Source organism: Tamandua tetradactyla, chromosome 5 (assembly GCF_023851605.1).
Source record: "Tamandua tetradactyla isolate mTamTet1 chromosome 5, mTamTet1.pri, whole genome shotgun sequence".
NCBI classification, from domain to species: domain Eukaryota; kingdom Metazoa; phylum Chordata; class Mammalia; order Pilosa; family Myrmecophagidae; genus Tamandua; species Tamandua tetradactyla.
Window position 1 is genome coordinate 14,378,706 of NC_135331.1, and position 21,838 is coordinate 14,400,543.

At 50.3% G+C, this 21,838-nt stretch overlaps 1 protein-coding gene across 1 annotated transcript in view; it reads right to left on the reverse strand.

Annotated features, from left to right (window-relative positions):
- Positions 1–13,835: 13,835 nt before the first annotated feature.
- RBM19 (RNA binding motif protein 19) overlaps positions 13,836–21,838 on the reverse strand; it is a 169,790-nt gene continuing 161,787 nt past the window's right edge. The window contains exon 26 of the transcript XR_013175572.1: positions 13,836–21,692. The gene's annotated coding sequence lies outside the window, so the exon portion shown is untranslated. The remainder of the gene's footprint in view (positions 21,693–21,838) is intronic.

Here is a 21,838-nt window from a genome sequence, read left to right on the forward strand (position 1 = left end):
ACAGCTGAACAGGGAGAAAGAGGACTCATTGTCTCTCTGGGTCTCTCACTGTCTCTCTCTCTTTCTCTCTCTCTGCATAAGACCGAGATCCAGAGGCTGAATGCAGAAGAAGAGATGGAGAGAGAATGACCCAGGGACACAGTCGCAGAGAGGGCGGCAGTGGTGGCGCGGGGAGGCGCCGCGTGTTTGTCCAGGGCGAAGTGGGCATTGATCTGCCGCCGCCCGCGCCGCCGTCTGATAAATCCTGGCCGCGGTAATGAACCTCCCCACACGGCGCTCCTCAAAGCACACACCGGCCCTGGCCCCAGCGGTTAATATTTAACTGAATAAGGGCCATAAATATGGAAAATGGGACTTTTAATTAAATAAGCAGCTTTTAAAAGGGCCCTTGGGCGGGAGAGGCTTTTGTTTAAATATGATTGATTTGACATGTCCTTTCGAGCTCACACTCTCCCGAGCTCTCTTCCAATGTTAACTCTTGGCCCCCAGCCCCGGCGGCAAGTTGGAGGAGGCCAGACCCTGTCCTGCCGGAGAGACAGGGCTCCCTGCTGGAGGAAGCAGGGTGCGGTGGGAAGGAGGTGCCATGAGGTCCAGGATTGAAAATCCCGCTGCCCTGGCCTCCTGTAGATGAGTTAAACCACATTGGGGACACCCTCTGGTTGGGGGAGATTGCACTTCATCTGCCTGAAGGAATGGCTGATGGGGTGAGATGCTCCAGATTCCAGGGCACATGTTTCCAAAGACCTGAATTTTAACCACCATCCAGCTGTATGTCTTTTGCTCGTGGTTCTTCCCTTCTGTGCCGCAGTTTCCTTATCTGTAATATGGGGGTAATAATAGAACCTGCTCCATAGGATTATGCTCTGATTGACTGAGCCTCAGTCCAGACAGGGGCCCATAGGTATTACTTTCCTTCCTACTGTCTGCCAGGATTATGACTGGACGCTGTGTGACCTCTAAGAGGCTTAAGGAGGCCTCTTGGAAGGACCATTCCTATAGCCAGGGCAGTTTTCATGGCCATGTGATCTGGGCTGTCACATATGGCCCCACGCTCAGAAGTCCCCAGGCTTGGTTGAATGCTCTGCTGTTGCCATCTTGAAATTCTTAATGATTTTTCAGCAAGGGAGCCCAAATCTCATTTTGCACTGGGCCCCACAATGTGTTGTAGCTGCTCCTGCATGGGCTGGAAGGGCAATTGAACAGGCAGGCAAGTTTGCCTTTACACTCTTCAAAAAAGAAATCTGTAACCTATTTATTATGAATTTAACGTTCATGAAGCACTTCCTATGTGCCAGGCTCTGTGCATGCCCAAGGTCAGGCTCCTATTATTCTCCACTCTCAGGTGCTCAGAGAGGTCAAGTAACCAACTAAGGGTGGCCCAGCTAAGGAGTAGCAGAGGCAGGACTTGAACCCAGGCCTCTCTGCCTCCAGTGTCGTGTCTCAGGTCCCATGTTGTTTTTACCTGGTGCAGGCCCAAGGCCTAGGACTCACATTTGGTCCGGTTCTGTTAACTTTGAACTAACATAGATACCCCCTTCCTGGATAATCCAGCCATCTTCCATTATCTAAGGAGGAGGGACAAGGGGGATTGGTGGTCACTCGGGTCCCTAATTCACCAAGAGCTCCCTCTGCTTCCAACCACTATTTCTTCCTCTCAAGTTGTAAGCCCTGGCTGATTCTCACTCCTGGTCCACCTGTCCCAGGAAGTCTTCACAGATGGGCTCTGCTCATGTCAGTACATTCCTTTTCCCCTACCTCTTCCAATACTGGCCATGTACAGCGACTACTGGACTACTCTCCTCTGTACAGTTTTGGGCAGCCATTCACTCATCTACTCATTCACACAGTCAAGTACTGGTTATTGTTTTAGTTCCCCAATTCATAGATCAACTTTTTTTTTTTTCTTTTAAAAATTTTTTTGAAAGATATATTATCAACCCTCTTCTATTTGCTGAAAATACTATTATCAAATAGTATTTACAACTCTTATAATTGATGGCATTTTCAGATCATAGAAATTTGAGTTTGGGTACAGCCCTGTGCTGGAAGCTGGGAGGCACGGGGTAAATCAGACAGATCTGCTTGCTGCCTCCAGGAAGCTTACAGTCTAGTAGAGATTACACAATAAAAAACACCCTTTTTTAAATCCCACAAATACCCAATTCTGACCTGTTCATTGGTTTACAATTTTATTTAACCTTCTGAGTCCTAGTTGATCTGTGTCCCTCTTTTACCTAGAATGGATGTTTTCAGTGAAAGGAAGAAAAACTGGGAACTGAGTGCTTATGATGTACCAGGCACTGTTCTAAGAATGACATGTTTTATCTAATTTAATCCTTACCACAACTCTATAAAGCATTAGTGTGATCACCCCTAGTTAGCAGATGGGAAAACTGAGGCCCAGAGATGTTAAGTAACTTGCCCAAGGTCACACAGTTAGTGACAGAGCTAGGGGCAAGTCCAGGTGGTCTGGCTTTGGAAGCCACACCCGTAACCTTAGTTCATTTGGCCTTCAGCCTGCGAGTCCCAGCCCATCACAGAAAGGACCTTCCATCAGGGATCAGTCCAGTGCTCAAGGCATCACCCTACCAGCGGCACAAGGCATGGCAAGACCTAAGGAGAAAATGGAAGGAAAACAGTCTCCCAGAAGGGGACGGAATCAAAAGCATCAGAGAGAGAAAGCTGGAAGGAGCAAGAGAGCTCTGTTCCAAGGCTGGCTGGGCCCTCCACATTTGGCAGGAGGTCTAGTGCCATCTCCCCCAGTGGTAGATCCAAAGACAGCTCGTGGTTCCTGCAATTCCTTTACAGGGACAAACAGAGGGCTGGGGACGGCTCAGGAAAACTCCCCATCTCTCTGAGACATTGTGTTTATTGTCATGGTAACACCCAGTGGGCATCCCTGGGTGCTTAGTCTGGCTCCTGGGCACAGTACTGGGGTAGGCAGGGCTGAGTCTGGGGTTTGTTTTGAGTGGAGACGGCGGGAGAGAGACACAAGGCCATTCCTAATGCAAATATTCCCGGTCACCCGTGGCAGTGAGGGGGTAACAGGGGAGACACCTGGATTCCCATCCTGTGAGCCCAGAGCAATTTTTAGGGGGGGGGGAGGGAACACTGTATTGAGTTTTTGGGAAGAGGCCTCCTTCTTGAGAATCCCCTCCCCACACTTCCTAAGTCTAAGCTATCAGCAAGTCCTATTTATTCTACCTTCCTAGTCCCTCTCCTTCCCATGCTCCATTTCCAGCACCCAGATCCAGCCACCCTTCTCCTGCTCCCGGGCAATGCATCTGGCTCCTAACTGGGGTCCCTGGCTGGAAACCTGCTCCTACATATCCATCTTTTACAGAAGCCAGGCGAACCTTCCTGAGCCCACAGCTTCCACCTGCCCTGCCTGGCTCTCCCTTCACCAACAGCAACTGCTGGCCTTTCAGGGTCCCCTACAACTCCACGCAGGCTACATCCACGCTTTGCGTGACAGGATGCCGTCAGGCCTAGGAAACATGGAAGTCAGGGAGACAGGGAGCAAAGGTCAGGGAAAGGCCAACTCCTTTTGGTGTCAAAGGAGATTACAAGTCTGGCTCTCAGAGCTGAGGCTTGGGCTGAAATCAGCCTGTGATCCCAAGTGATCTGAGTTCAGAGGTCACAGCTGGCTCCTTTGTGTGTCAATATTAACAGGAGAGTCACCTAATTGGGGTGGGTCAGCCAGCGGCCATAGCCAGGCCACATATCAGGAGAAGGGAAAGAAACCTATTTTCCCCCAGTCTCTGGTACTTTGCCTCAGTTGGTCCACTAGTCATCTCAATGTCACTGCTAACAACACTAAGAGCAAAAATGGAACAGGACTCACCCGGGTCCCATTTACTGAGGTCCTATTTCATTTAGGCTCAGCTCCTGGCACTCAATTCCTTAAATCATCTCATCCTTCTACCCTTCCTATGATTCAGGTGCCACTGCTTCTTCATCTCACAATCAAGGAAACTGAGGCACAGAATGGTTAAGTCATCAGCTCACAATCACACAGCTTACATGGAGGAGCTGGGATGTGGACCCAGCCTATTTGTTTCCTTACAATGCTGGGAGGTAGGGATGACCATCTTCATTTTATTCATGAGGAAAGGGAGGCTCAGGGAGGGACTAAGCTTGTCAGAGGTCACAGAGCTAGTCAAAGGCAGGGCTGAGTTACAAAGCCAGGTTTGTCTAGTACAGAGTCCACAATAGCACAATGCTTCCTTATTTTAATTTTTTTGGAGGGGTGCATGGGCCAGGAGTCGGACCTGGGTCTCCCACATGGCAAGCGAGCATTTTACCACTGAACCGCCCATGCACCCTTGCCTCCTTATTTTTAAGCTCCTCCTTTCCACTCGTTCTCTGAAGGCCCCTTCTCCTGTTTGTCACTATCCCTGCCTCCCTGGACCTAAGGGAACAGTGACCTTTTACTGGCTAGTGGACACAGACCTGTTATCTATATGGCTCAGACTAGCCACAGAGGTATCAACACTCACCCCAACCCCTTGGTTTTGGGTCAAACATGCTATGTGGACATTTCCCTGGATCATGCCATCCCAGCAACTGCCAAATAGTCACATCTACGTAGGCTGAGTCCACACAAGCACCCCTGTCTCGCATGCTCTGTTGGAAAACAGGTTCAACAGCAATTAATTCAACAAACATCCTTCAAGGGCCTGCTACGTGCCAAACATGGGAGACACAGCGGTAAGAAGAATCTGACACTGCCCTGCCCACCTATAACTTACAGTCTAGTGGGGCAGGCAGGCCTTAATAAGATAATTGGGCCTGGAATGACACACTGAATCTGTGACAAGAGCTACCAGGATAGGACAATTCTGTGGGGCAATCAGCCTTGGCCAGCGAGATTAGGGGAAGGTACCCTGATAAAAGGACCCGTGAGCTGAGAACCTGAAGGATGAGTAGATGTCAAGTCCACAAAGATGGAAGGGAAGGTGGAGGGAACAGCACATGTAAAGGTTTAATGTGCATTTTCCCACAGAACGTGCACTGTGACTGGGGTATCAGTATACTCATAGCATAAACGAGGCAACTGAGGCTTCGAGAGATGAATCCCCTGGCCCAAAGGGTGGACCTGGATCCTAATCCAGTCGTCTGATGGATGCCATATTTGATCTGCTGTTTCACACTGCTGCTTAGAAATGACATAACCCTGACAGGGGGAAAGCTTTCCCCCTTGGGAAAACATAATGCAACAGGCTAGGGGGGCCAGATATTTGTGTCAGGCAGAGCTTTTTAGGTTGCTAGGGCAGAAACCCAATTCCAAACGGCTTAAGCAAAACAGGAAATTCGGCTCATGGCACAAAAACCCCGGCACAGAGTCGTTTCAGGCTCACCTGGACGCAGCGCTTCAGACCACATCCTTCTGGCTTTGCCCCTCGCTCCCCTCTGGAGGCCACTTCCTGGGTGTCGCCTTCATTCTCCGGCTCCGTGAGGTGGCCCCTGGAAACTGCACGCTCACCCTGGCCTCAGGTTAACAGTCCCAGAATAAGGAGAGACTCCTCTTTCCCAACCACTCCAAAAAATAAAAAATAAATACAAACTATGCGTTTGTTCCAAGCGGACCAACTTCGTCAGCGTGTTCACCTGGGAACCAATCAGGGTGGCCAGGGGGCAGAAAGGTTCTGATTGGCCAAATATGGGTCACATGGCCACCCTGAAACCAATCAGTAAGGCCAGGGGGGATGGAATCCTTTGATTGGGCAATCGTGGGTCATGTGATCTCAGCGGGACCAGAACGTGTATTAGGATCCAGCCAACCCTAGAGGCTGAGCGTAGCGGGGAAGGGTGAGGCTCTTGAGCAAGATGAGGGCTGTTAGAAAAGCAAAAAGGGCGTGCTTGGGTCCCATAGAAGCTCAAAATGGAAAAGGCTTTCATCCTTCCTTAAAAGCAAGCTGGGTTTAATTGACACAGGATAGGGGGTAGGTCCCCAAGGCCTAATTTGCCGCTGGTGACAGCTGTGTGAGGCTGAGAGCCTCAGTGCCTCGTTTGCTCTCCCAGGCCTTTGTGTCCTGACGTTCCAGCCTGCCCTGCACCACGGTCCACCCAAGCCTCTGCAGGAATTGAAGATGCACACCAGCTCCAGAAGCTGCCAGTTCCCCCTCTGGACGGCTTGCCACCTCATCTATAAACTGGCGATCACGCTAATATGCACCTTAGAGACTTTGGGGGTCATAGAAATAAATTAATTGAGCTCAGGGTATAGGCCCATGGATGGCTTGAGGCCAGCGATCGCTCCTGTTATGAGCTCTATCACTTCCATTCTGCAGACACATCGCCTGCGGCCCAGAAAGGGACACAGCGTGGCTTAGGCCACACAGCAGAAGCAGACAGAACAGTCGGGAGTCTTAAAAGCCTGTGCTTCGTCGTCCCAGAGGTTCGAGTCCAGGTTATTTCCTGCTGTCTTCCTCTTACCTACTCGGGCCAGATCATGGAGTCGGGTGTGGGTTTGCAGACATCACTTTTCTCCCAATTCTGGTCAACAGATTGTTAGCCCATTCCTCTTAAGACGAGGGAGTGTAGACATCACTTAAAAATTCATGATTTGTTTGATTACATATGCTGTGTGCGAATCAGAATCAATAGGGCCCAAAGGTATCTAGAATGGGACCACAGGGCAGAGGTGGGAAGGAGGCATCCAACCTCGGGCACCTTGGGAAAGATGGTCTAAGTGCTTTTGAAAGCTATTGCAGTGGCTGCTCTCTCTAAGTTTTGACTGGCAACACAGACTCAGCCCCACCTCTATGGCAAGGGGGCTGGCCTCCTGCACCCTTGTCTCAAGCAGGCATTGGCTGTGGGCTGCCCACCCTCTCAGTCAAGTTTGCAGAAGCAGCTTTCATTGGCAGAGATAACTTCTCTCTGGAGCAAGAAGGAGCTCAGAGTCTTCAGTAGCCAGCCCGATAGTGGGGGCTGGGTGCATTGGGGAAAGGGGATGTGGGCAGGGTCCTGGCAGCACCCACTACGCCATTACATAGGCCCCTTTTTGCCCCTATGGTATTTACCTGTTTCTTATATTCTTTGGTGCCTAATATTCTAGTTACATGACCGAGTCTCATTCTCCCAATACCCCTATGAGGTAGATACAACCCATTTCACAGAGGAGGAAGGTGAGGCACAAGGTGCTGGGACCACAGCTGGTTAGAATACAAAGCCCATCTCCTGTCCCCCAGGCTGGTCCCCAGGCCCTGAGGTGGTGTGCACGGCCTTCGAGAAGGTCAGCAGGGAGATAGAGACCCAGCCAGCGGCCGGGCGGAGCCGTGGCAGAGGACGGCTTTATTGTCCCTGGCATTGTCTGACATTTGGTTTTACTCTCTGTGGGAAGTGCACTAATTACTCCTGTTCACTCAGAAGACCGACTTAACTACCTCTTGGATTTTATGGAGTTCTTTGGGGTTGCCATTTCTGCACGGCAGAAATGAGACCAAGGGTGGCAGAATGCAGATTTGCTCTGTCCAGGTCTCCAGCCAGCGGCTCCTGAGGACTCAGGCCCACTTATTAGCTGTGTGCTGGGGACGCCGTCTCGATCTGCTTCCTCTGTTTCAGGCACACAGCACACAGCCCACGCTCTCAGAGGTGGGTACCGGGAATCGTACCTTTGCAGATGGGGAAGCTGAGTTTCCAAGAGGTTATGTAGCTGCTGACGCTCCCCTAGGAAGTTGGAAGTCTGACCTTCAGCGCCTGGGCCTTTAGCCACTTCCCACCAATGTCTCGGCCTCCCCAAGAACCCTCTGCACCCAGAGGGAGGACTTTTGACACCTCACAGTCCTCCCACACCTGTCCAGGGAAGGTACCAGCAGCCCCCACTTGGCAGGTGGGGAAACCGAGGCAAGAAGCCAAATGGCAAAGAGGTTAAAAGCATAGGCCACTGTGAGGTTGGACTCTCTGGGCTGCTAGCTCCCTGTAGACCAGCTGTGTGACTCTGGGCCTCAGTTTCCCCATCGTGTAAGACAGTGCCTGCCTCCCGGGCTTTTTGGGAGGAGGAAAGGGAAGTTCTTAGGCGTGTGTAGGGTAAATGGGAAGCTTTGACTATGGGTACTGGTTATTGAAATGATAACTACTGGGAAAATTGAGGGTCCTATTGTATGTCCTCACCTCCCTGGGCCCTGCTCTGCCCCTCTCTCCCAAACAGTGATTACCCTAAAAAACCCTCATAACTGGAGACCCCCACCAAGATTTCTGCCTTTAGAGGCACTATCAGGCAGGGAACACATAAGGGAATCACTTTCAGGGAAAAGGAGAGTTTCAGTCTCCCCCAAACCATTGCATGTTGGAGCCAGAACAAACTGTCTTATCCAGTTGCCACTCCCCTCCATGCCCCATTTTATAGATGGGGGGACTGAATTGGCATCAACCAAATATTTGTTGATGAATGAATGAATGAATGAATGAATGAATGGAGTCCCATGTGAAAAGCTGAGGCAATACATGCCAAGCTCTGGGCTCGAGTCTGGCGTCTGACAGGGAGTAAGGTTGTCTTTAAGGTCACTTAGCCTGTGTGCCACGCACCTCCAGGGGCCACCGGTCACCGACCACGAAGTGGCAGGTGCCCCTGGAGTGAGCGGTGTGGTGGCCTGTGTCCGAGTCACAGTCTTTGCTCCCAAGGAGCCCAGAGGTGCACAGGGGAGACAAAAGAAATCATGCGTGTGATAAGCTTACTAACAGTAAGAGGAGGCCACCGCTGCAGCCTTCTTTGAGTGTCTATGCAGGGCGCTGCCCTAGATAATTTGGTTGCATCTTCCTAGAACCTTGGAAGACAGAGCGTCCCACCCCCGCTGTACAGATGAGGAAACAGAGGCTCAGACAGGGGGTGGTTGAAACGGAATCCAGCCCCAAGCTGGCGCCCACCTCTTCCCTCTGCCCCTGAGTGGCAGCGAGTGTCAGGGGAGGCGGGAGGCGGCGCTGCCTGGGGGGTTTCCCTCTGGAATGTGGTGCCCGGATGCGCAGCAGCCAAAGCAACCACCATCCAGGCCAGAAGCTTCTTAGCAGACCACACAGCCCCCCTCGCCTCCCCCTGGGACGGGCCTGACACCAAGCTCGGCCCCTTTGTGTTCCGTCTGGTGAGTGGAAGTCCTGTCCCGGTGGGAGCTCTGGCTTCTGCTCCACCCCCTGCCTTTCCCCAAATTCCAGTGGCTTTCAGCATCCCACCAGGTCCTCCCGACAGCTGACATCTTACACTGCCCCCCGCTGCCCCCCCGCAGCTGGCCCGGGGCACTGATAACAGGATTAACCCTGCGGAGGCAGATCACTTCATTCAGCTTTGGGAGGAAGACGCTGTCTTCTCTCCTCATTGCATCTCTGGGGGCAGGAAGAGGGGGCTCCTACAGGGTCTGGTTGAGGGATTTTACCCGCCCTCCCCCCACCCGCCGTCGTTAATTCTGGCTCAGCCAAAGGCCAGGAACATCCCCTAGCTTCATCCCCCACCCCCGCCTCTATATCCATTCAACAAATATTTACTGCGACCCACACATGGGCCTGCACTGCATTACTCTAGGGGGCAGATAGACACGTGGGCCAAACTGGCTGATGGCAAAAATGGCTCCTACTCTCAGCCCTCCCTGTACCTGCCCCTTTGTGCTGTGACTTTGCAGCTCCTCCTGCGAAGAGGCAGAGTCTGTTGCCTACTTCTTGAACCCGGGCTGGTTTTATGACTCGGTTGGGCCAATAGCGTGATGCAGGAGTGATGCTGTGCCAGCGCTGAGCCTAGGCCCCAGAGACCTTGCAGCTCCCGCTGTCCTGTGGCATTGCCGCCTGCATCTTGAGAATTCGCTGGTGCTGGCCTGCTGGGGGATGAGCAACGATACGGAGGAGAGCCAGATCATCCCAGCCGAGACTATTCGAGACCAGCCGCCGGCCAGCTGACCCTCACACACGTGAGAGAGACTAGCCAAGGTCACAGGGGCCACCTAACTGACCCACCCTGACCGCAGAAGCATGAGCGAACCCAGGCCAAGCCCAGAAAAACTGTGCTGCTGACCCAGAGACTTCTGAGTAAAGCTAAATGCTATTCTCCTTGAAGCCACAGCGTATTGGAGCCATTTGTTTTACAGCATTGTTGTAGCAACAGCTGACCAATACAGCTTCCCCTTGCCTTTTGTGCTAAATCCAACCTCTTCACTGTGGCCTTCCAGGCCCTACATGATCTGGCCCCTGCCCCGCTCTGACCTCATCTCTTTTCACTCTTCCTCTCCCCCTCAGTCACTCGGTTCCAGCCAAATTTGTCTCTTGCATTTACGTGGAAGAATCTCTCTCCTTCCTGCTTCTTAATACTCCTGCTCATTCAATCTGGCACATGGTAGGTCCTCGGTAAATATCTGTTGGATGAATTGGCGAATCAATGAACAGACACAGCCCCTCCTTTTTTTTATGGGGTTTACTATCCAGTGGAGGAGATGATGTTATCAAATCACAAACTTTACATGGTAGGAAGGAGACATATAATGAGGGGACAATCGGGGCAGGAGATGAGCCTGTCGAGAACAACTTCCCTGAGAGTGACATTGAGCTGAGAACTGAAGTCTGAGGAGACAGCGTGTAGAACACGAGGATCTGGAAGAGCATTTTGGGCAGAGGGAACATCATGTGCAAAGGCGCTGAGACAGGAGGGAGCATGACAAGCTCAAAGAAATGAAGAGAAGCCAGAGCAGGGAATCCTTATTTTTTAAAGCAACAGAAGTCTTTGAAACCCATGGGAGACTCACCCTTCCTCCCTTCGTGTCTAAGCCCTTGGAGAAGTTTGGGGATGTCTCAGTAGTATTTTCCCATTCTTCCTCCTTGTACCAATGAAGGGGATCTGAATTCTGAGCAGCAGAAGAGCTTAGCATTCTCCTAACATCCCCCAGGATTTGCAAGACCCAGCTTCTTCCATCTGGATGCAAACCTTCAACTGAGCCCACCTGAAACCTCTGCTGGAGGTATGAACCACAGGAAGTCCCAATTGCAAGGCTCTTAGCAAGTGCCTGCCACAAACACGAACTCAGACACAACTTTCTGGCCTGCTAAAGAAGCCAGCACTAAAGCGGCTATTCCCTCTTTTCTTATAGAACCTGAATAGCAATTAGCTTTTATCTCAACAGCAAACTGTTTGACTTAATGACTGCTTAAAGCAGGAACGGCGGTTTTGATTGACAGGAAATGTCTGCCTTGGGTGTAGGAAGGGGAGGGGCCTTGCGGGCGGCGCTTTGGCTCTCCTGCTTTAGATAATGCTGTGGAAGTTCTTGGAAGGTCTTAGCTCAGTATTTGGGTCAAATCTTCAAGGTAAATTCCAAGTTCATCGGCCAGGGAAGGAGAAACAGCATTCCCACCAGAGGAAGAAACAAGGAACAAAATTTTGGAGGGCCCCAGGGCACCACCAAGAGTCATAGCAGATGGGACTTGGAAGGGCAGGGCCGGGACAGGTTGCTTCCACTGCCGGCCTAGGAAGATGGGTTGGGGAGCAATGCGACTTGCAGAACTGCCCCCTGCCCGCAGTCCTGAAGCTTGCAGGCGTACCTGGGGAGGCTTTACCTTGAGGGGCTGCTCATCCGGGTGGGCTTCGCACGCTAAGGCTTTGTTCCATTAGACAAGGGCTCTAGCAAACTATGGCCCATGGACCAAATCTGACCCACGCTGTACTCTTGTAGGTAGTCTTATTGGAACACAGCCACCCACTTGTTTACATATCGTCTGTGCCTGCTTTGTGCCACAGAGGCAGAGCTGAGGGTTGTGGGAGAGGCCACCTGCCTGCAAAGCTGCAAACATGTACTGTTCAGCCCTTCACAGAAACAAAGTTTACCGACCCCTCTTTTGGGCAGAGGAACTTGGAGACACCTTCGTTAGAGGAAAACCCACTTACTTTTTGAAATTCTTAAAATATAGCAAGTGTACAGACACACTCCCAGTTGTCGACAGAGGCTGCTCACCCTCTCCTCTCCCTGCCGCGGAGGTGGAGGAGAAGAGGGTGAAAAAGGAGGAGGAAGAAGGGAGGAATAGAAGGGGATGACAGAGGCGGAGGAGGAGGGAAGGAAGTCGCACCGAGCGGGCACTTTGGGAGCACCAAAGCGACTGCCACACTAGGCAGAGCACACACATTATTTCTGACCCTCAGCAGCCGTGGGGGGTAGATACCACTGTCCTCTTTTTGCAGGTGGGGAAACTGAGGCCCATGGATGTTAAGTGTGTGGAGACAGAGTTAGGACACAAACCAGGTCTGTGTAACTACAGACTCTGTGTTTATCCACAACTTACCCCTGTAAGGACTTAAGAGACATCTTTTTACACCTGAGAGATTGAGATTCCGAGGCACTGACTGTGGTTAACTCTCTGTGTGCGGAGAATCTGGGTGACCGCTGGTAGCGCCCTTTTAATGTTCTCTTATTTCTACTGTCACTGTTGAGTGGTTCCACGATGGCAGGCACTTCTTGCATAATCTCAGCTGAGAGAGGCCCTCTTATTGTCCCCAGTTTGCAGATGGGGAAACTGAGGCGCCGACAGGTGGACCGGTTTGCCCGAGGCCTCCTGGGGAGTTGAAGGCACAGCGGCAGCGCTGGGAGTTCACCCCTGGCTTGTTGCAACCCTGCACCCTGCAGGCTTCATCAATCCCATCACCTCCCAAATTTGTGTCTTCGTGGTCCATACTCTCCAGAATGTTCCCATCTGGTATCTCCTGTTGGGGGTGGGGGTGGGGGGTGGGAGAGTAGAGGTGGTGAGTGGAGGGGGGTAGTACCCCTGCTTTCTCGGTTGGGGGGGGGTGGCGACTGGGCCCAGAGGGGACGGTGGCCCTGCGCGTCCTCGTCCTCGTTGTCGTCAGCAGGGAAGGGAAGCCTCGTGCAGAGCGGGCCTCTCCCCGCCCCCCACCCCCACCCCACCCCCACCCCCGCTCCCCGCTCAGGCCCTTCCCCAGCAGGGAGAGCGGAGGACAGTGATGGATTTGGGCCAGGCTTCATTCTCATTCCCGATCCCGCATCTCTCGCTCGCGCTCCCTCCCTCTCCACTTCTCCTCCTGCAGACAGATGACAAGTGAGAATGCCTGTGACCCAGAGAAATTATCTTCCCTTCTCTTTCACCGCATAATTTTCTGCCCTCTCGTCTGGACAAGCCTGGGTGATTTTTAGCTACAAAAAAAAAAAAAAAAAAAAAAAAAGTGGGGGAAAATTATCATTCAGAAAAAAAAAAAAAATAGAAGGAGGCTCCTAGTTCTCTGGCAGACAGGCTGTCTCTTGGGTGAAAATGAGAATCTCCTGCCTTGTGAACTCCGGGGGGATTTTGTGGGGGACGTTCACACTTGCAGGATAGCTGCAGGCACCTTGGAGGGAGAGGCCCAATTCCCAGATGATTCCAGGGGCTCCAGGCACCAGCAGCGTTTTCTAGAGGTACCCCAGTGTCCACCTGCATGGCGAGGACTTGGGGAGACAGCATGGGGGCCCCGGTCTCCTCCGCATGGCCTAGCTCCCCAGCCTGTGGCTTTCTGGAAGTTTCTCCCCCCACCCCCGAAAAAAAACCAAACAACACATGCTCACGTGCCTATACCCAAGGACATATACACACGCTAGGGCCTTCTCCACGGGTTGGCAATCAAGTATTATTGACCTGAAAAAAAAAATCTCCATTTTATTTTTCCGATTTAAAATTTCAAATATTACATGAAAAGGTTTAGCAAGTAGAGGGCCATCTGTTTTCTCAACCCTGTAAGTAATCATTGCTAACAGTTTCATGTCCATGTCTTCAGACTTTCCCATGCAAACGCCATCGCTATACACACACACACACTAGTGGTAAAGCCACTGACATTGGGGTCTGAGAAGGATGTGTCTGCATGACATACCCCCGCCCCCCCCCCCCCCCCCCGACATCGCTGCTGTGGCCATCGGGATTGTTAGCAGAACATCTTTGCAGCAGCTCTGGGCATGGCCGTGCACTGAGTGGATTAGAGGGGTTCACGGTCACATGCGGGTCCTAGCAGCAGTTGTGGGATGTTCAGGGCAAATATCCCTGGACCCTTTGTCTCTTCCAGACCTCCCTCTCCCCCATCCAGGGCTCCTATGTTGGGGTCAGTGATGGGCTTCAAAGGGTTGGTGAAATATCTGAAATTATGCACGTATCCACGGCTCTTCCATCCATTAAAGAAACATCTTTTTTTCCAGTTAGAGATCCTTGGCTTCCATCAGCCACTCAAAATGATCACTGGCCGGAGACTTAGAACCCCTGAGGCTTACCACACGCACTCTACTTTCCAGCCGGGGGGAAGCCACCTTGTGGAACCTTTCCATCAGTAGCTCCCAGGACTTCTGAAGGATCCCCAGCCCTCCCCCTTTCCAGTTGTACCTTCATGAGGCCAGATCTTCACCTCAATCAAAACAGCAGATCACATCAGATGGAATGCAGAAGCTTCTATTAAGCCAGAAATTAGAGATGCTTTAAAATGTAAGACAATGCCACTCCTCAATAAGTTTTGTCTTTCTTTTGGAAAAGTATGATTATTTGCGAAATATTATTTTTTCATTAAAAATATGCTAATCTGTAATGAGCTTACTGTTCTTTTAAATGCATTGCATACATTTAAAAAATGTCTTTTAAAATTTCTAAAAAAGTAAATATGAATAAATATACTTCATATAAACCGAAGCTCTTTGAGGTCCTCAGTAATTTTTAAGAGTGTAAAGGGGTCCTGAGAACCTACAGTTTGGAAGTGCTAATCTATGGAAAGTTACCTGCTTGTGATAGAAGGGGTTGAGAAGCAGCCAACTCTTAGCCAGGAATGGAGGGGGCTTCAGCTGTGGGCTTCCTGGGAGATACAGTAGGCAAAGTAGCCTGGCGGCCAAAAATGGGGTGCACTGAGGATCAGGCCAGCTAGACAGTAGTCAGGGAAGCCACCCAAAGGGGTACAAAAGCTGCAATGGACATGAAGTAGTACGAAGAATATAGCATTTTCTAGAATTCCTTTCAGGGGCAGTCCTGTATACAGTTGGACAGTGATAAGGCAGTTGGGGTAAAGTCCCCCAAGGAGCTTTCTCTAGTAACAAAGATGGTTTCTAAACTGCTTTCCAAGGACAATGTAGCTGGGTAACTAATTGCTTTGCTGAGGGGGATATGCAAGTTTGGGACCAGAGTAGAATTGCTACGGTTCACTGAGAGGCTGCTTTTTGCCTCCAGGGGTGTTCTTTCTTGGCCTCTCTGCAGACAGCTCTCTGCTGCTCCCTTAAACAACGCCAAGCAACTCCCTTTAGTGACTTTCAATTTGAAAGGGCACCAAATTATTGGCTATACTATGCTGGGAAAAAAAAATCAGCTGGGACTATAAAAAGGGGAGCGGGAAAGGGCTTCCTCGTCCATGGGGATGAGTTTGTGGCATCCTAAGAGTCCAAAGTGCAAACTCTGCTAACATCCCCTCGCCCATAAGGAAAAGATCCCCGCTGATCAACACCCCGGGGGGTCACAAGGAAGGTGAAAGCCCCCAATTGGCCCCTGAGGGAAGGTGGTGATAGGAAAGGAGCTTTCTTGGCCCCCCTGCATGGATCATTTCATACATGACATCTTTTCTAAAGGAACAGATTCTAAGGATTCAAATGCAATGTAGACTCCTGTGAGGCAGCTGCCTTTGCAAGCTGGAGGCCATAAGCAGGAGGGCTACCTGCCTTGTTTAAAAGAACTAACACTTCTGCTCTTCCCTTCTGTCCCCTAGTTTGCTTCGAGAAAGGGGGACACTTTCTGCTCAACCGAGGAAATGTTGAACGTTCGTGGAAACCAACCAGCTTCTGAAACACAGCTGTGAAGTATTTCTTTTACAGATAAGCTACCAGGATCCAGGGAAGGTAGCAGAGAGGGGCCAGCTGGGGGGTTTGGGGTTCGGGGCCTGTGGGTGCCTCCTAGCCCGCGGACACTGCCTCCAGAACTTCCTACAGCACCGTCTGGCTCAGCCACGGACCCTCTCCTGATCACCCAGAGTGCTGGCAGGAAAGCAATGGCACACCCAGATATGGCATGAACTGAGGAGGGTTTAATAAATTGACAAAGGTGTGGGATGCTGAGAGACATCAGAAACAGGAGTGAAGACCTCGGGACTAGTGATAGAGGGGGGCACTGCCACTCCGTGCCTGGAGGACGCAAGGAGGGGCAGGGGCTACTGGAATTCAGAGAGCTCCTGCATTCTCAGTGAGTTGAAAAGGAGGCAACAGTTGGTTCTGGGGGTGGTGGTGAAGAAAACTTCACTTTTTATGTCTAAAGCACAATTATAAATACAGTACATAAACAGCTATATAGATCTGTGGTATTAAAATGTCATGGGGGGGCACTCAGGAAAAAACATCTAGAAAGCCTCCTTAGGGAGATGATAATAAAAAGAAAGTTAAGGCGCGTGCCAGGAGCTGTGGATTCTGTACCAAAGAACTGGGGTAGCAGTTGGGGGGTTCAAAGGCCAATACATCGAGTGTGGAATCTGGGAAGCTTACAGGCTAATGGGGGAGAGAGACTAGGGAAAAGTGCAATTACTCTTTGGGGAGCTAAGTCGAGGGATGTGGTCCTGGGAGATGAGGAGATGGAAGTGAAGAGTCCAAGGAGAACCAAAGAGGGCACCTCTTTCACACCTTCCGCCTTCTCTCCACCTGCAGAGGTTAACCCGTCCTCCTTCCCCACAGAGCCTCCTCCTGACCGAGGTCGGTGCCAACTTCGCCTTTCTTGAGATTTCTTGGAGCTAGGGACAAACGCTACTTTTAATTATTTCTGGTATTTTCCCTAGCAGCAGACATCTGGAGGGAAGCGGGGCAGGACCGCTACTGAGACAGGAATCACACGGCCGGGCTAGGGTGCCACGTGCAGCTGCAGATAAGAGCAGCCGTTCTCAACCCCGAGGATCTTTGGAAACTCACCAGTGTCCCAGATCAATTCTTTCAGAATCTCTCCGGGGAGGGCCACGGAATGGATGTTTTTTAAGAAACTCCCCAGGTGATTCTAATATGCAGCCAGGCACAGAGTGAATTAGAGAGCATGTACTTTATAACTGGATAACACGTACATGCGTGTTTACATTTCCCATTTGTCATGTGTGCATACTTTACACAAGGCACACACTTCAGGGACATTTTTCCTATGTACACACCTGTGCAGTCAACACCCAGACTAAGATCTAGAACGTCCCATCTCATCAACAGGACACCTCCTGTCCCTCCCCTCCTCATCTCCAAGGGCAACCATTATTCAGACTTCTATCACCATCCCTTAGTTTAGCCTGTTCTTGAACTTGATGTCAATGGAATCACACAGTGGGTAGGCTTTTGTCTGCCTTCTCTCACCCAATGACATGCGATTCGTCCACGCTGTTGGGTGTATCATTAGTTTCTCTTTCATGGCTGAGTGGTATTGTTGTATGAATATACCACAATTTATTTATCCATTCTACTGTTGATGGACAGTTGGGTTATTTCCAGGCTTTTTGTGAATAAAGCCGCTATAAACATTCCTGTGCAGATCTTTTGGCGTCTATTTTCTCATTTTAATTATATCTTATTCTTTTCCTCCCTATACCTTATACCTCAAACCCAATTTTCCATGTTAAATGTGTTGGTACTGACACTTTATATGCATTAGGAAAGTTAAAATTCCATGGGCACATATCCCTGAAACTGGAGAAAGGACCAGCCACCAGCTTTTGTCCAGACCAGGACAGAGAAGTTTTGCAGGGTTTCTGCATGTCTCTTAGCGTCTTTACATATATGCAACACCTGTAAGTCTCGTATTTTAAATAATCCATGGCTTTGGGATACCTCTACCAGATTGTTCTATCTTGAATTGTTTCAGCAACGCTGACACTGATATCATTTTGATCTCCAGCCATTACGCCATGTTTGGAAGCCTGCTCCTTTGGGGACAATGTGGCATGATGTTTTAGATGCTAGTGCTGGGACAGGTACTTTGACATCTGTCTTTTATGTTAACAATCGTTGGTCTCGGAGGATGTCAGCACCCAGGACCGTCTGTACATACTAGCTGTTCAACAAATGTCTGCTGATTGAATCTCAACAGGCCACAGACCTAGGCAGAGTGCTGTGTGCTCAGCATTGAAACCACAGCATTGGTGCCTGCTTCTTGGGCCTGGTGGCGTCTCTTGGACCAGCGATGCCTTGATCCCAGCTGGGATCAGACTCAAGGGGAAGGACCAGAACTCTTCTGATTTGGAGTCTTGGAACCAGGGCTCACACATTCATCCCATCCGTGTCATTTCTGCTTTCACTCATCCCCATTTGTAAAGGCGCAACTCTAGAATATCTGGAGAGTGCAGCCACTCAAGAGTGGACCTCTTGAGAGAAAATAAAACACCCAGTAGATGGGTTTTGTTTTGTTTTCTAAGATGGTGCGAATGATTTGCACATCCTCATAACTTTTCTATCTCAGGAAAAGCTTATTACGATGTATCTCAAACCTTGGAAACTGAGATCATCGAGTAACGGCTCATTCAGAAAAGATTTTCAATTCCTCCCTCTCACTTGTTTGCTTTCCATCACCTTTGGCCCTTTCTCCATCTAGTTTTAATGGACACATGGAATTGACCCCCAGGAAGCAGTCTTTCTCCAATGGGACACCATACTTTGCTTTAGAATCTCATGACTGTTGCTTTTGAACTCAGGCTCATCCACACTGTTAGTCATCCCTTCCCAACCCTAACAACCCTCACTCCATGTATCAGTTCAGGAATGTTTTTGGAAGCAAGTAACAGAAAAGCCAACTAACTGTGTCTTAAACATATGGGGCCATTTTTCTCATCTAATGAAAAGTCAGAAGAAAGACGGCTGGTGTGGATAAAGTGGCTCATCTTTTGGCCTTACCCACAAGGTTGCAAAATGGCTGCTGCAGCTTCAGGCATCACATCTAAAAGGCAGCAAGAAGGGGGAAGGAAGAGGGCCTGCAGCTTGAATATCTTTTTATCTGGAGAACAAAAACCTTCTGGGATGCTTCTAGCAGATTTCTGTTGATGACTAATTGGCTAGAGCCATGGTCCAGACATCTCTGACTAGTTCTCAAACAAATGTCTCCCTGCTGCTGCCCCTCTGACCTTGCTTGTCCTTTTGCCCATGAAGCTGCTTGTCCTACCTCCATCTCGGCACAACTGGGTGGCTCCTCTTAAGCCTTCCAAGTTTTGGCCTTAAAGTTATTTCCTTTGAATGCCCTTCCCAGACCACTCCAACCAAAGTCAGCCCTTTCATAGCCCTCCCCCCCATCTGAAAGTGTACATTTGTCTCTGATTTATTGTCTGTCTCCACAACAGACCTAAGAAAGGCAGAGGCTTTGTTTTAGCAGTATGTCATGTGCAGAGCATAGTGCCAAGCTCTTAACAAATACTTGTTGAATGATTAAATAAAAGAGAGAGAGGAAGAAAAGACGTTAGTAGTCTCAGAACTGTTGGCAGATTTTGTTAAGTGGTGGAATATGGCTCAAATAAGCCCACAACTTTAAATGGTTATTTAAAGTACTCTTGTTAGGAGTGAAATTTGTAGGCACACACACACTCCAAAACAATGGGATATTATTCAGCAATAAAAAGAAATGAGCTATCAAGCCACAAAAAGACATGGAGGTACCTAAAATGCATATTGCTAAGTAAAAGAAGCCAGTATGAAAACGCAATGTACTGTGTAACTGCAACTATGTGACATTCTGGAAAAGGCAAAACATGACTCAGTAAGCAAGTTGGGATGGAGGAGACTAGGACATCTTTAGGGCAGTGACACTATTCTGTATGATACTGTACTGGTAGACACGTGACATTATGCATTTGCTAAAACCAAAAGAACTGTACAAGACAAAGAGTGAATGCTAATGGAACCTCTGGACTTTAGTTACTGATAACATATATCAATGCTGGCGTATCAATAGTGACAAATGTACCACACTAATGCAAGGTGTTAATAAAAGGGGAGACCATTTGGTGGGGGAGAACATGCTGTACTTTGTGCTCAATTCTCCTGTAAACCTAAGACTGCTCTAAAAAGGTCTAATAATAATAATAAGGAATATCAAGGCATTAAAAAATATATACTGTCCAATCCCACCATCAGCCTTTTGGCTTTGCTCCTCGTCTTGAAGCTCTCAGGGCTGACGATGGGCCGTGCCAGTGGACAGATAATGGAATTAATCATTTGCAGCGGTGGCCTTATTTTTAGGCCCCGATACATTTCTTCCAATGCGGGCCCATGCTGCTGGCTCGTATATCCGGGCCGCTGCACAGAGGGACCGGCTGCCCTTGACACGCAGTGCCCACATGCACCTACGTCTCAAACAGACTTGGCCGGAGGGCAGCCGAGCTCCTGCCGGAGGGGACGCAGTGCACGTGCTGCTGCTCGCCCACGAAGGCCACCGTGCTTGACCCTTCTCGCTCCCCGACAACCCCCCACTGTGACGCCCTCCTCTAAGAGGTCATGTCCATGCAAAGGTGATGTTTTCCTAAACTTTAGCTCTTCAAGGCCAAAGCCTACGTCTCCCATCTCTGCCATCCTGCACCAGGTACCTGGTGGTGCTGATTAAACGCCTGCTGCACCTGTATACAAACCCCACCTTCACCTGAACTTTCAGATGACTCTGCACCTCTCATGTGGCCTTTATTTCATTCGTTCTTATCTTATCAACCACAGGCCCTGCTGGACTCTCAGCTCTTTTAAGCACAGGCTCTCTGCTTTCTTCAGTCCTAGGTCCTATGTCTGGCCCGTTGTGGAGCTTGGTCAATGTCTGTGTTTCTGAGTCAGTGGCCCTCGGAAGAGGCGAGACAGCTGTGGGGGCAGCTTTCAGGAGGCTGGGTACAAAGTCCCTGTTCCTGTGAACTCCAGAACAGAGAGAGACATTGCTCTTTGTAAAGGGAGGTTATAAAGAAGCTTGGGAAGGGACATCTTTTCCTGTCCCTGCAACCCTTCATTTGCCCCATCCTTTGGCTCTGGAACATTCTGGACTTGGCGAACATTAGCTACACATGAGACATGAGAGTTAGGGGGGTGGAGAGAGAAGCCACAGTCAGCACCTACAAAGGCACTGCCTAAATTACTTCCGGTGCCCCCTGACCATTCGCTCTGTCTCCTTCCTGGACAATTTCTAGCAGCATGATGCTGTCTTCTCTATGCACAGAGCCAAGCCCTTCTCTGATGGCTGGGTTGTCTCCATCCATCCAAGTTTGCTTTCTTGAAGACCTCCCTGCACTCAAAGTCTGCTCTGGCCTGCAGTTCTGGCCCCAACTTTGGAGGAAGCCCAAGGAGGGTGTGCTCACCACTTAGCACCCATAGCAGCTCACCTCGGCTTGGGGTCCAGGGAGCTGGCTGCAGGAACACACACACGCCGCCCACTCTGCAAGGCTATGACTCCTACCTCTCTGCCTGTCCGGGATGCCCCGGGTGATGCCCTGGGAGGCAGATGTTTGCTAGGAAGCTGTCACCTCGCGAGCACCTTCCATCTCCAGGACAGGAGCGTGGCCAGCTGGGCTGAGGCCGGAGCCCAGGGAGGAAGCCCAAGCCTTTCACCCCGGTGATGCCATTGAAATCAGAAGAGGGGATTTGAATAAATACAGGCAGGGACGAGTCGCCACCCTGCCGTGGTTTCCAGGCGACACGCAGTCTGTCGCGGTTGCTGTCATACAACCCTCTTCCCCTCCGACGGTGGGTCTCCCGGGGAGAAGGGGTGAAGTGGAATACTTTATCAGTCATGTACATATGTAACCAGAGCTGGGGATGAAAAGCAAAATGTTTTCCTGCATCGGGGTAAGGAGGGAGGGGGCGGAGAGGGGCTGGTAGCAGTGGCAGAAGGGACTTGTCTGCATGAGGTCAACAACTGGAACACGGCTGGGACTCCGGGTTCCACTCTGCGTAGC